The sequence below is a fragment of the Rhododendron vialii genome, chromosome 5a, assembly GCF_030253575.1.
Source record: "Rhododendron vialii isolate Sample 1 chromosome 5a, ASM3025357v1".
Classification (NCBI taxonomy): Eukaryota; Viridiplantae; Streptophyta; class Magnoliopsida; order Ericales; family Ericaceae; genus Rhododendron; species Rhododendron vialii.
Window position 1 is genome coordinate 31,098,174 of NC_080561.1, and position 12,845 is coordinate 31,111,018.

At 38.2% G+C, this 12,845-nt stretch overlaps 1 protein-coding gene and 3 non-coding genes across 4 annotated transcripts in view; all 4 read left to right on the plus strand.

Annotated features, from left to right (window-relative positions):
- Positions 1-12,845, plus strand: part of LOC131325252 (endonuclease 4-like) — a 92,082-nt gene that overhangs the window by 59,482 nt on the left and 19,755 nt on the right. The gene's annotated exons all lie outside the window — the stretch shown is intronic.
- On the plus strand, positions 167-328 carry LOC131328164 (U1 spliceosomal RNA). The gene has a single exon (XR_009200439.1). It is a non-coding gene; the product is annotated as a U1 spliceosomal RNA (small nuclear RNA).
- Positions 1,475-1,634, plus strand: LOC131328199 (U1 spliceosomal RNA). Its single transcript, XR_009200471.1, has one exon. It is a non-coding gene; the product is annotated as a U1 spliceosomal RNA (small nuclear RNA).
- On the plus strand, positions 3,303-3,462 carry LOC131328196 (U1 spliceosomal RNA). The gene has a single exon (XR_009200468.1). It is a non-coding gene; the product is annotated as a U1 spliceosomal RNA (small nuclear RNA).

Consider the following 12,845-nt stretch of genomic DNA (forward strand, 5'->3'; position numbering starts at 1 on the left):
TCTTCTTCTGAAGTTTTTAAGGCAAAACATTATTGTATAAATGCCATAAGACCCACATCGAACTAACAAGAATAGGAGAGGTGGGCAATATCTATAAATAGGATCCGTTTCCATCAATAAAACATACGTCAACTAGGCTCCATGGCCTAGGTTAGCAACATTACATATACTTACCTGGACGGGGTTAAATGGGTGATCAACAAGGCTCATGACTTAGGTCTGGAATCTCCATTGCACTTGGGAGGGGTGCTTGCCTAAGGTCCACCCAAGTGGTGAAGCCTGTGTCATAATTTTTGGAAGTGGGGGCTTGCGTTCGCGTGGCCCCTCACATATCAGTTCTTAACTTTTTCTTTGGTTCTTTTGTTAGGCACTTATGAAGAAACTGTGCCTAGAGTGGTGGCGGGAATGATTCAGAAAGGGTGTGAGATCTTTACATCAATAGTTCCAAAGAGAGGACGAAACCATAATAAGCTCAAGGATGAGTCGAAGGGCTGTTCAAGCAGAAAGTTCTATTACAAAAATGAAAACTCTCGTTGATGAAGTTGAGATCGAGGAAATCAGGGCAAGAAACAACACAATTGTGACAAGGACCTTGCTTTTGAATCCAAGTATATGCTGTGGGATTAAAGAGGACAAGTGCTCCATCTGTTTGGGTCTCGTTTCTCGTGGCAAATATTTGATGAGAAACGAGAATTTGAAAGTTAAAACGGGGTATCTGCGGGATCATGCAAAAGATAAATGAATTTCAACGGTCTCAAGCCGAGCATTCATAACTGAGGAATGAGGACGAAGACCTTGTGTGGGATGAGTTTCAAGATCATTGGAGTTGTAGTGAAATTTGAGGGCATAAAGCAAAAACTCTAAATCAGATTTGCTACTCCTTTTGGTATTGCTAGTAAATTTTTTTTGGGCTTTTTGGAACACAAAACAGTTTGCTGAAGAGGTATCTTCAACCTCACTAACATGTCATATTTTAAGCTGAATTTGTGGCGTGAGTAACACAGAAGCAAATTGATTTATTATACTACACCTCACGTACTGTTTGAGTGTTTGCTTAAGAGGAAGCCGTCATCGGAACGGATGGAAAGATTGCACCTTCTTTCTTCGATTAACTGCCATCTTGTTTGTTTTGTGAATTATCTAGTAGAGCAATGATACCAACACAACTTTAAAACGCAACTCCGAACACAATTGCGTCCAGAGCCGTTCGATGCACATGGATCCACATGCATCGAACGACGTTATATGGATTTTGAATCAAGGTAGCAAGATAATGAGCAAAGCAAAGAAAATGAATCGGGACTCTTGGCTATAAGCCCATGTCAAAACGGACGTGAACAAAGAGTGGCGAATGCATCTGCATGCCTAATTGAGAAGCAAGCAGGAATAGAGAGCGAACTAAAGGCTCACCTTGTTTTGAAGTCCCACATCGAGTAATTACAAAAAGGTAAGAAGCAAGGCAGGTACAAATAAGAAACATCATGGACGAAGTCAATGGGTGATCAATAAGACTCATGGCTTAGGTTAGTGGCCTCTATTGCACTTAGGAGGGGTGTTCACCGGAAGTCTACCCAAGTGGTAGAACCTAAGTTATAATTTGTGCAAGCAGGGGCCTGCGATCGCGCAGCCCCTTCCTAGTTAAGTTGAAAGCATTTAGTCTCTCAAGGGTTAATTGCAATGTCCAATTGTGTTTTCCAATTGGAATTCAGAATTTGCATTTATGGTCAGTGCGTTTGGAAGTTATACAAATTCCTCGATCTTTGGAGGTATTGAAGCTCGCCATTTCAATGATTAAACTTCGTTAGTAATTTCTGAAATGGTCTTGGATCCTTCCGGGATATAAGCTCTATCGATTGGAGATTACAAGAGTAATGTTTGTGTTCATTTGTTCTCCTATCATCCGGTTCTTGCCTGCTGATGTTTGAAAGAGAGAGAGATGACTACCTACCAACTGCTTGAGTGTTTGCTTGAGAGAACCATCGTAGAGGCAAATGGGAAGAGCTTCAATTTTTTCCTTGTCTTCACTCTTTTCCTGGTTGTGTAGTCATTTCACGTCGGGACTTACTTCGATTAATTTCATTCGTGGTGTTTGTCATTTCGATTTTCTGCTATGCTCCGAACAATTTTTACTTGAATGTTTGCTTAGAGACACCGTAGACACCATTACTCTTGATTTCAATTGATCTCTAAGCATTATTTAGAACTTGTTTGTTCCGTATCTTTCTGTTCTTGTCTTCATGTTGTTTGATCATTGTCTGATCACGTGGCGGTACTCTCGGAGACTCGGACTATTATATAGTTTCACTGTAGAATTTTCTTATAATAGTTTTTTTTTTTATCCGTTATAATATGGTTGAGAAAGAGAGAGAAGAGTTGTAGAATTATCATAATTAACACAGAGAAACCTTTGCTCTCACCGATGAAGGGCGAACACTGATTTCCCGCGACTGGATCACAAAAGCGAAGATGAGATACAAAAGAAATGCTCAAATGAAGGAATTGAACAAATGAAACCAAACAAATTTCTGCCTTGAGGGTTTGCTTGAGGGATAAAAAATTAGTTTTAGGTACATTATTTGAACTTCATAAGCCTACAAGTCCACCTATTAATTTTGTAAGGTCTCAGTTCCATTTTAGGGTACCCTAGGATTTAGACACTTTTATAAAATTTTAGGGTGTACTTTCCTATTGTAGAGTAGGGTACCCTAGGGTTTAGGCACTTTTATAGAGTTTTAGGGTTCACTTTTCTATTATAGAGTTTTAATAGTTTAGGCACATTCATAGGATACCCTAGAGTTTAGGTTGTGTGGACTTGTGGCTTTACGAAACTGTTAGGTGGACTTGTGGGCTAATGAATTGTGGCTTTCAATTTTTGCTGATATAAGCCATTTTCCGTGGGGACTTTCTTCAGTTAATCATCATTCAATAGTTACCCGCGGATACTTTTGGAATGCGCCAAAACATTTCAAGATAAATGTGAAACGATTGAGACACGGACTTTAGCTGCGCAAAAAGATGGGAAGAACAATGATTAAAAGAAGAGAAGAAGATGAGAAGCGAATCATCATAGGAAAATAAACTTGAATGAGAATATAACGATGTACGATTCCGTGTTCCAATTAGCGTTTTTTTTTTTTTTTTTCTCCACATGCAAAAAGATAGACATCATTGAACAAACAAGTTATCAGAGTTACCTTGGTATCGTATTGTATCCCAAGTCAATATGCACATGCATATTGACAAGAAAAAAGAGAACTAAAGACTCGCATGTACAAATGAGCAACAACGGGCTACATTACAACATACTTACCTGGACGGGTCAGTGAGCGATCTAGAAGACGCATGGCCTAGGTTAGTGATCTCCATTACACTTAGGAGGGGTGCTCGCCTAAGGTCTACCCATGCGGTGGAGCCTGTATCATAATTTGTAGTAGCGGGGGCCTGCGCTCGCGCGGTCCCTCCCCTAAACAGTTGAATGCTTTTGGCTTTCCAATATTTAATTAATTATTCTGTCCATTTGCTCTACTTTTCCATGTTTTCCAAATTAAAATCGAAATTCAGGTAAAAGCATTTGGGTTCTCAATGTTTGATAACTTTGTTTTCTCAATGTTTTGCAATGTTAAAATAGTCATGTATGCGATCTGTGAACATCTTGATTCGCTTTTAGAATTTTTTTGTCATACAAAGTTAGAACAACTTCTAGATTTGCATCATGTTGTCGCTTGAAGATTCATTCCTCCTCCCACCCACCCACCCCGAACGCATCTCTAATGAAATGAGGGTGTAACGCCCCCAATTTCCGGATACGTTAAATAAGCAATTTCATTGAAAAACTAAATAGAGTCTGGCTCATATTTACAACATAACTCTCACAAGAGTACTTTTATTCAAACATGGAAGGAAAACTAGGGTTCCTATCTACAGCTCCGCCTGCTCTTCCATTCTAGCCAGCTCTTCAGCTCCAAAGGTCTCCAAGGTGTACAGCTCACCTTGTTCATCTACAAAGTCTGATACATTATACCAACGTCGCCACCGGTATAATATGTTAGGGTCACCAGAGATAACACCATGAGCTATTAGAGCTCAATAGAATAATCCATACCCACTAACCCTTAACTTACAAACATCAGATCATAATATTAACGATTTCCACATAGTACATTCGTATCTAACAAAATAGTTAACAATGACACATCCACATTCACTTATCCAAACTAACATTAGTATTTTTGATTTTCTGAGTTTCTCCTACGCAACATTTCGTAGACCGTGTCACTGGTTTCACATTTTATTTACCAAATCAACATTTTCAAAATTATTTTTAACACACCCAACCTTAGTTCTGCCATTCCGGTCTTCCGAGTATCCTCACGATGGTTCCGTCGTACCGGGTTCCCATTGGCACACAAAAACATTGAATTTGGCATTGGCTCCTCTACACGGATAACCAATCCACAATTCAAAACCCTCGGTTCCGCCGCTCCGGGTTCCTAAGTATCCTCACTATGGTTCCGCTGCTCCGAGTTCCCATGTGGTTTTTGAAAATCATTAAACTAATTGTGTTGGCTCCTCTCCGTGGATAACCCAACCACAATTCATCCCTCGGTTCTGCCGCTCCAAGTTCCCGAGTATACCACAATGGTTCCGCCACTCTGGATTTCCATTGGTTTTTCGAAAATAGTTTACACACGCACTCCTCACAATGGGCTACCAAGTCCGGCCACATTGTAGTTTCTAAAACATTTCTCTTTTGCAAATCACATCATTCCGTTAACCACATCTTAGGTGTCATGTTTCTACTTTCTCGATTTATGTGTCTCATTTTCATGCAACGACTCTGCGGTAGGACTTTCACATACGTAATCATAAATCATTCATTGTAATCTTGAAACTAAACTAGCAAGATCATCCTACTCTATATTACTATTCATGCTCAAATCACTACTTAAAGTATAACGCCACATGTACGGACGCTTTTGAAGTGAAGATCACTTATACTTTACAACAAGACAAGTAATACAAGTAATTCAAGTATACATGCTCATAACCATCCTAAAAATCAAAATACGAATACTTCCAATCAAACGATAAATTCCTATCTTTCAAAATCCGTTTTTTCCTCATTTTAGGAAAGTTCAAAACAACATGTGTTTTTCCACAAAATAAGGTCAATATGTTCAACATCGTCATATTTCTTTTCAAGTCTTTAGTAAAACACTTTTCAAGTTCTCATACATTTCAAACAAAACAACAATATATACATTTATACTTAGAGATAGCGTACATGGGGCTCTACGTATACTTAGAGATAATGAGGACAGAAAAATCTACCATTCTTCTTGGCGGTAGGTACTGCTATGAAAAAAGTACGTACGTCGGAGGGAGTAACTTTCTACGGTGAGCTTCCGGTAGCTTCGAAAGAGAAAAGTTTCTCTCGAAACTAGATCTTGACTAAACTACTTAAACTTTATGGATCGAAATGGTGGTCGAGTGGTTGTTTGGTGGCGGCCTAGGATTAGTTTCTTGAAGAACTCAAGAACAAAGAAGAACAAGCAAGAACAATACAAGAATACAAGACTTTCTAGATAGAAAAGTTGAAAGGTTTCAAGGTATGAGTTGAATGGCAAGTGAGGGGTCTTATTTATAGCAAAACTAACTTCTATTACCCAATGAATAAAATTTTCCCTATCAATTATTGTCTAATGGTTAAAAGGGTAATTATGATAGGTATGGTTTTGTCTTGTCATAGGAGGGGTTGCTTACAAGCAAGATCAAAATCATGGGCTAGATTTATGATTAAAGAAGCCTAGAAATGAGTTGTCAAGCTTGAGTGTGAAGTTGGCTAAAAGATGTAGCTTAATGGAGTGTACAAAACACATGCACACACGCACTTCTCTCTCTCGGCCTCTCTCTCCTCTCCTCTCCTCTCTCTCTCTCTCTCTCTCTCTCTCTCTCTCTCTCTCTCTCTCTCTCTCTCTCCCTAGTACAATGCATATATATATAGAAAAAAATCTAGGAAAGTAAGTCTTGGAGGGTAAATATTAGATTTAGGGCTATAAGTCTAAGGTTGACATGCATGACAAGGCTAAGGTTGCTTCTTTTAAAAGCAAAATGATGGCTCCCTTTTGTCTTGTCTAATCTTTGTATTATTTGGCATGTCTAGCTTCCATTATCCAAGGGATAAAGATTTTCCTAACCTTTATTAACCAATGGATAGAGAAATAAAGGTGATAGGTATGGGTTTTGAATGACTAGTCATGGGGTATAATAATTACTTCTAATGGCCTAATGGTTCAATTAGGGTTGGGAGGAGTTCATAAGGCTCAAATATAGTCAAAAAGGTTCATCTAGGGTTAGGAAATTGTAACTAGGTGATTTGGTAGTTCGGTTCCTCCAACTAGTCGATTGAAAACTAATTCTACTTGCAATGAAGGACTTCTAGTCAAAAAATATAATTTTAAAGGACTTAAATCTAATTATGACGGATTATAGAAATAGAATTTTAAAAGAAATCTAAGTAATTAAAATAAAATTTAAATATTTAGTGAAATTTTTATTTACCAAAAATCATGGTCGTTACAGAGGGCTTCGGGTTTTAGAAAACAAGAGAGTGGGTAAGAGAATCTCCTTCCATACCAAGAATTAGGATTTTTTTATTTTTTATTTGGTTTGACATGAATCACATTACTAAGATTGAAATTCATGTGTTAATAATGTTTTTCCAAGTTTTCGGTATCCTTACGAAGTGCGAAAGAAAAAATGAAAAGTTATAATCATTGTGAGAGCATCCACAGTGGAATAAGCAAAATAATTTTTTTTTAAAGTTAGCAATGTTGAATCAAAAAAGTGCTCACATTGGAATAACCAAATCTAGCAACCTCTTAACAACTCATCAAATTTTGGCTCTTCAATAATCAAAGCTAGCAATATATTGTCAATAACCAAAATTTATCTCTCAATCAAATACAACAACATTACACAAAAACCTTCTCTCTCTCATTCTCTCTCTCTCTCTCTCTCTCTCTCTCTCTCTCTCTCTCTCTCTCTCTCTCAACAATGTTTTCAAAAAATAATTTTAAAAAATTGTAACTTTTAGATTATTTTTTCTGTTTTTTTCAGAAACTTTTTTTTTTACAAAAAATAATTTTTTCAAAATTTTTAAAAACTATAAGTAAATAAAGGGTGTTTTTCAAAAATCTATTTTTGAAATTTCAAAACTCTTTTTATAGAAAATTGCTTTTTACACAAAATCTATTTTTAAAAAATGTATTTATAGTTTTTAAAATTTCAAAACTATTTGTGTAAATATAATTCTTTCAAAATTTCTCAAATTTGTATTTACAGTTTTTAAGTGAATAAAGTGTGTTTTTTGAAAAACTATATTTTTTAACTGTTTCTAACATAAACTATTTTTTTTCCCTTCAAAAATCGTTTTTTCAAAAAATATGCGTGAAATGAAGGAAAAAAGTTTGGAGGTCCCATTGGTTTTGATTATGGGCAAAAAATAACCAATGTGAGATTTGATATTGCTAACTTTAGCAATCTCTAAATGGATAGTTAAAATCTGATGTGGCATGTTTTGAGTATTCACATTTGTTTATTCCACTGTTGATGCTCTGACTAAGTTAATTCTTTTACGCTAAGGGTACTGGTTAAGAAATTTTTAAATTTGTTGTACATTCTCTATGCACGCACTTTCATTCGATATTTACTGATAAGCACCTAATAATGCATATTCTTGGTGCTTAAGTCCTCTAGTATGTTGTGTTTGTACATATATGTTGTCGTTTTTATGCGATATTGCACGTAAAGGATTTTTGTATGTGTTTTAGGTAAAACGTGCTAATAAGGCGATTTTGTACGCCAAGAGACGTTTCGAGATGTCACCAAGAGTTCAAGTGCCCGGCGGCATATGGTCATTGTCACCGAAGCCTAACGGTGCCACAAGAAACCTCAGAGATTGGCCGGAGGTCGAGATGGCAAGGAGTATGCCAAAGTGTTTCAAGCAAGGCATATGCATCGAGGATGGCCCTCGAGGATATCCGAGACTCCAAGGCCACTAGGGATACCTCCGCCAAGTCCCGTTGATCATGTAATGGAGCATTGGAAGGCCGTCGGGGCACGACAAGGCATGATGGCCCAAGCTGACCCTGTTCTGCAGTTTTCACACAGAGGTACCAATACCTCATTTTTTAGGTATTGGTACCATCATGCTGAATTAGAAGACAGTTGAGTTGGTACCAATACCTCATTTTTTAGGTATTGGTACCAATGCCCTTCGACCAGCACCTTTTTTGCTGAATATTTCAACCTTCTATATATGGAAAGCTTCTACTTTTAGTATGTTTTTGGGATATTTTGGGGGCCTTTTTGTCCATTGTAAGGCTGATTTTATAAGCCCTATAAATAGGCTTGTATGCCATTTATGGAAGGGATGGCCATTAGTTAGTCTTTAGGCCTAGTTTTCTAGTTTTTGCTCTAAGATTTCCATTATTAGTCTTTCAAGCTTTTCAAGTTATTTTCTTCAAGAACTCAAGTAACTTTAAGTGTTTTGATGTTTTCTCATGTATTAATGTTGTAGCTACTTGTTAGATCTTCTTATAAATCAAGTTTATTTTCATTTTCATTGGTGAATCATGTTTCCCATGCTTAACTCTTTTTCTAGTCTTTTTACTATGTGTGAGTAGTTCAAAGGTTAAGTCATGGGGTGAGGTTCACTCTATGATTTAGTGGTTCAAATGGTTTCTCTTAAACTTTAGCTTAACTTCAAGGTTTTGAATGAATTAAACCCATGATGTCTAGTTTTGATCATGGGGTTGGTGGCTTCTTTGATCAATGAAGTTTATCGCCTCGTGCTACGAGTTTGATAATCCTACGCGTGCGAACGATCCTTTTTCGTCTCTCACTTGCGTTAAATGAGTTCAATTTGAATTAGAGCTTTGAATTAAGTTATAAGTAGTCTTCAGCTTTTAATTCTTCTAGTGGAATCCGGACGGTTTCGGTCCACTCATGAGTTAGATGAAGGAACCGTTTGACGGCTAAGTCGTGGGTAATCGAGCCCTTTGACTTGACCATCTCTAATCTAGTTCAATTTCAAGTTTAAATTTCGTTATTCAAATCAAATACCAAAGTTGGCCGCTTGAATGCCACAACTCTGTGCGCAACATCTAATCCAAATTTGCTAAAGAAGATTTCTCTGTGGGAACGATTCCGGTCTTACCGGTTATTATGCTTTCAACGACCTAGCCCTACGCTTGGGGTGTGAACCTTTCCAAGAGGTTAGGTTACGGCGAAGCATTTACTCACATATTATCTTTGTATCACCAAAACCTACCAAAAATGTAATTTTAAACTCTAATGGTTAATAGTTAGCCAAGAATCATAATCTATATATTCATCTTTTGCCAAAAATAAAATCATGACAATCTGGCAGTATCACATTCCTAATGTCCCGCTAGATTCTGGTATCGATATTCTTCTTTTTAATTGGTTTCAGTTCCTGCTTTCTAATTTTATCCAAGCGAATATTTATCATCAAAAACGTTTTTGGTGGTCATCGACTCGAGGGTTGAAGATGGAGATGAGCAAGCTGGAAGGAACACTTCATTGTCCGTTGTGAGTTCCCAGTTGATCTCATGTGTGGGAACTCCAAAAAATTGGCGTGATCTTATACAATACCAGCAGAAAGTTTTGCTCACTTCATTTCTTGTTGGGCTTAAACGAGAGGCTAAGAGTTATTTTCCATTCAAGTATCGACCGAAAACCCTATCGTACAATTAACCATTGCATTTTTCCTTTCCGCCCAAAGGTAGATTTTAAAGAACAGAAAGTCTACAGCCACCGCACCAAAATGCGGTGGCCGGCCACCGCACACCATGTGGGGCCCACTCCGGGCCTCGCACGGATGATCCGAGCCGTTCAATAATTTAAAAAATAATAATTTAAAAAAAAAAAACCCGAGTGGGCATCGCGGAACATCAGCTCGATCCGATATGTGTATGTGCACGGATCAAGCTTTTCATCTTTGGAAAATCGGAAAAAATGGAAAGATTAATTTTCTGGTGTACAGAAAGATGAGAAGGTTGATCTGAGCACTTACACATATCGGATCGAGCTGATGTTCTGCGATGCCCACTCGGTTTTTTAAAAAAAATTATTGAACGGCTCGGATCATCCGTGCGAGGCCCGAAGTGGACACCACACGGCTTGCAGTTGCCGGCCACCGCATTTTTGGTGCGGTGGTCAACAAGTGAAAAGTTTATTGATTGACATGAGTTTATTTTTTTCTTTTTTCTTCTTCTGAAATTTCTAAGGCAAAAAATGGAAAAGTCTACAATACACACCCCTTAAAAAGATGTACCATATGCACTTATTTTGTGGTTCATTCATAACATTTTAAAGTGTTTCGTAACTTTTGTTCTAGAATTCATAACTTTTCAGCAATACGATTCGTAACGTTTTCATTATAATTCATAACATTTTGGTGTATCTCGTAACCTTTATATGATTCATAACTTTTTAGCAATACGATTCGTAACATTTTCTCTATAATTCATAACATTTTGAGAGGTGCATATGATACACACTCAAATAAGGGGTGTGTATTGTAGTCTTTCCTGCAAAACATTATTGTAAACATGACATAAGTCCCACACGAACAAACAAGAAATATGTGAGGTGGGCATTGCGCACGTACAAAAAGGATCCGTTTGCATCGATAAAACATCCTTCAACTAGGCTCCATGGCCTAGGTTAGCAACATTACAATATACTTACCTGGATGGGGTTAATGGGTGATCAACAAGGCCCAAGACCTAGGTTAGCTATCTCCATTGCACTTAGGAGAGCGTCATAATTTTTGGATGCCGACGTCCGTGTTTGCGTGGCCAGCCATATAAGTTTTTAGCTTTTTCTTGGGTTCTTTACCATTGGAGCAAGGGAATTATCAAGAAAGTGTACAATGGATATTTGTTTTTTGACTTTTCGCTATGTTGCTGCAATATTAAGGGGGGAAGTTTGAGAGGATACGAAACTGTGCCTAGAGTGGTGGTGAGAATGATTCAGAAAAGGGTGTGAGATCTTTTCATCAAAATGTGAGAAAGAGAGAAAAGCACGACTGTCGTTCGATGAATTTTTGTTAAAGTGAGCCTACGCTAGGAATTAATAGTACAGAAGAAACTGACGAAGCGCAACGATGAGTCGAAGGCACAGGTTCAAGTGAAAAGTTTAATCGCAAAAACAAAAACTCTTGTTGGTGAAGTTGAGATCGAGGAAATGAGGACAAGAAGCAACACAATTGTGACAAGGAGCTTGCCGTGGTAATAGAGAGGGAAAGTGCTCCATCGATTGGTTTGGGTCCGATTTCTTGCGGCAACGTGATAGTGGAGACAAATACTGGATGAGAAGCGGGATTTTGGAAGTGGAAACTGTGAAAACTTTATATCCATCTCAAAATCAATTGACAATGAGTAGAGAGATTCCAAATGTTATTAAGTGATCACCCATTCCACACCCAAGCAATGTAGGACTCTATTTCCTTAACATTCCTCACGTACAGCCGCATTTGAGGTCTGTCACGTATGGCCACTTTTGGGTCCTATTATCGTGCAGCCTTTTTGTTGATCTGTCATCGTGGGGTGTGGATTGTTAATATTTAAAATGTGAGGTGAAACGGGCCCCGCTCTGATACCATGTAGAAACTTTATATCCATCTCAAAACCAATTGGCAATGAGTGGAGAGGTCCCAGATGTTATTAAGTGATCACTCATTCCACTCCCAAGCAATGTGGGATTCTATTTCCTTAACATCCCCCCCTCACGTGCAACCGCATTTGAGGTTTGTCAAGTGTGGCCACTTTTGGGTCCTATCATCGTGCAGCCTTTTTACTGGTCTGTCATCTTAGGGTGTAGATTGTGAATTTTATAAAGTATGGGGTGGAATAGGTCCTGCTCTGATACAATGTGAAAACTTTATATCCATCTCAAAGCCAATTGACAATGAGTGAAGAGGTCCCAAATGTTATTAAATGATCACCTATTCCACACCCAAGCAATGTGAGACTCTATTTCCTTAACCGAAACGGGGTAGCTGCATGATCACGCAAAAAATAATGAATTTTCGAAGGTCTCAAGCCAAGCATCCCTAACTGAGAAAGAAGACCTTGGGTGGGATGAGTTTCAAGATCATTGAATTTGTGGTGAAATTATGGTAGCGTTATCAGGAGACCAAAGATAGGTGGATTGCGAAAACAGCTGAGGGCTGCGGTGCCGGTGAGTGGGAAAGGGACATTCGGCACCCGTCAATAAACTGTTTTAACCGTTCATTGGCATAATAAAGGACTTGCAAGTTTAAATACTTCCTGAATTATACGGTTCAAGTTCCCGACGAGGAGAGCTTTTGAGGGAATTTCTTGTTATTGTAATTCGATCCCGGGAGCAAGGTTCAACCCGAGGGGCTGGAGGCTTGCTGTCTAACTCATGTTATTGTATTTTCTTTTTGGCCAAATGTGGATCAATAAGGAATATACCAGAAATTAAGTTTAAGGCTTTCCCCTGTAGCACTACCAGGCTTCCATGAACAAAGCAACCTTTTGCTGGCTTGTCAAGCTTTTGAAATTAATAGGCTTTACGATTGGAGCTGTGGTGAAGTTAAGGTAGTGATAGCAAGAGACCAAAGATCTGGGTTGCAAAAACAGCTGAGTGCCGTGCTGGTGGGTGAAAAAGGGACATTCAACATGCACCCTTCAAATAACTGTTTAACTGTTCTTGATTTCTTCAATCTTCCTCCATAATTGGCTTCAAATCAGAGATACTTCCATTTAGCCCTCTGAACCATAAAGAAAACA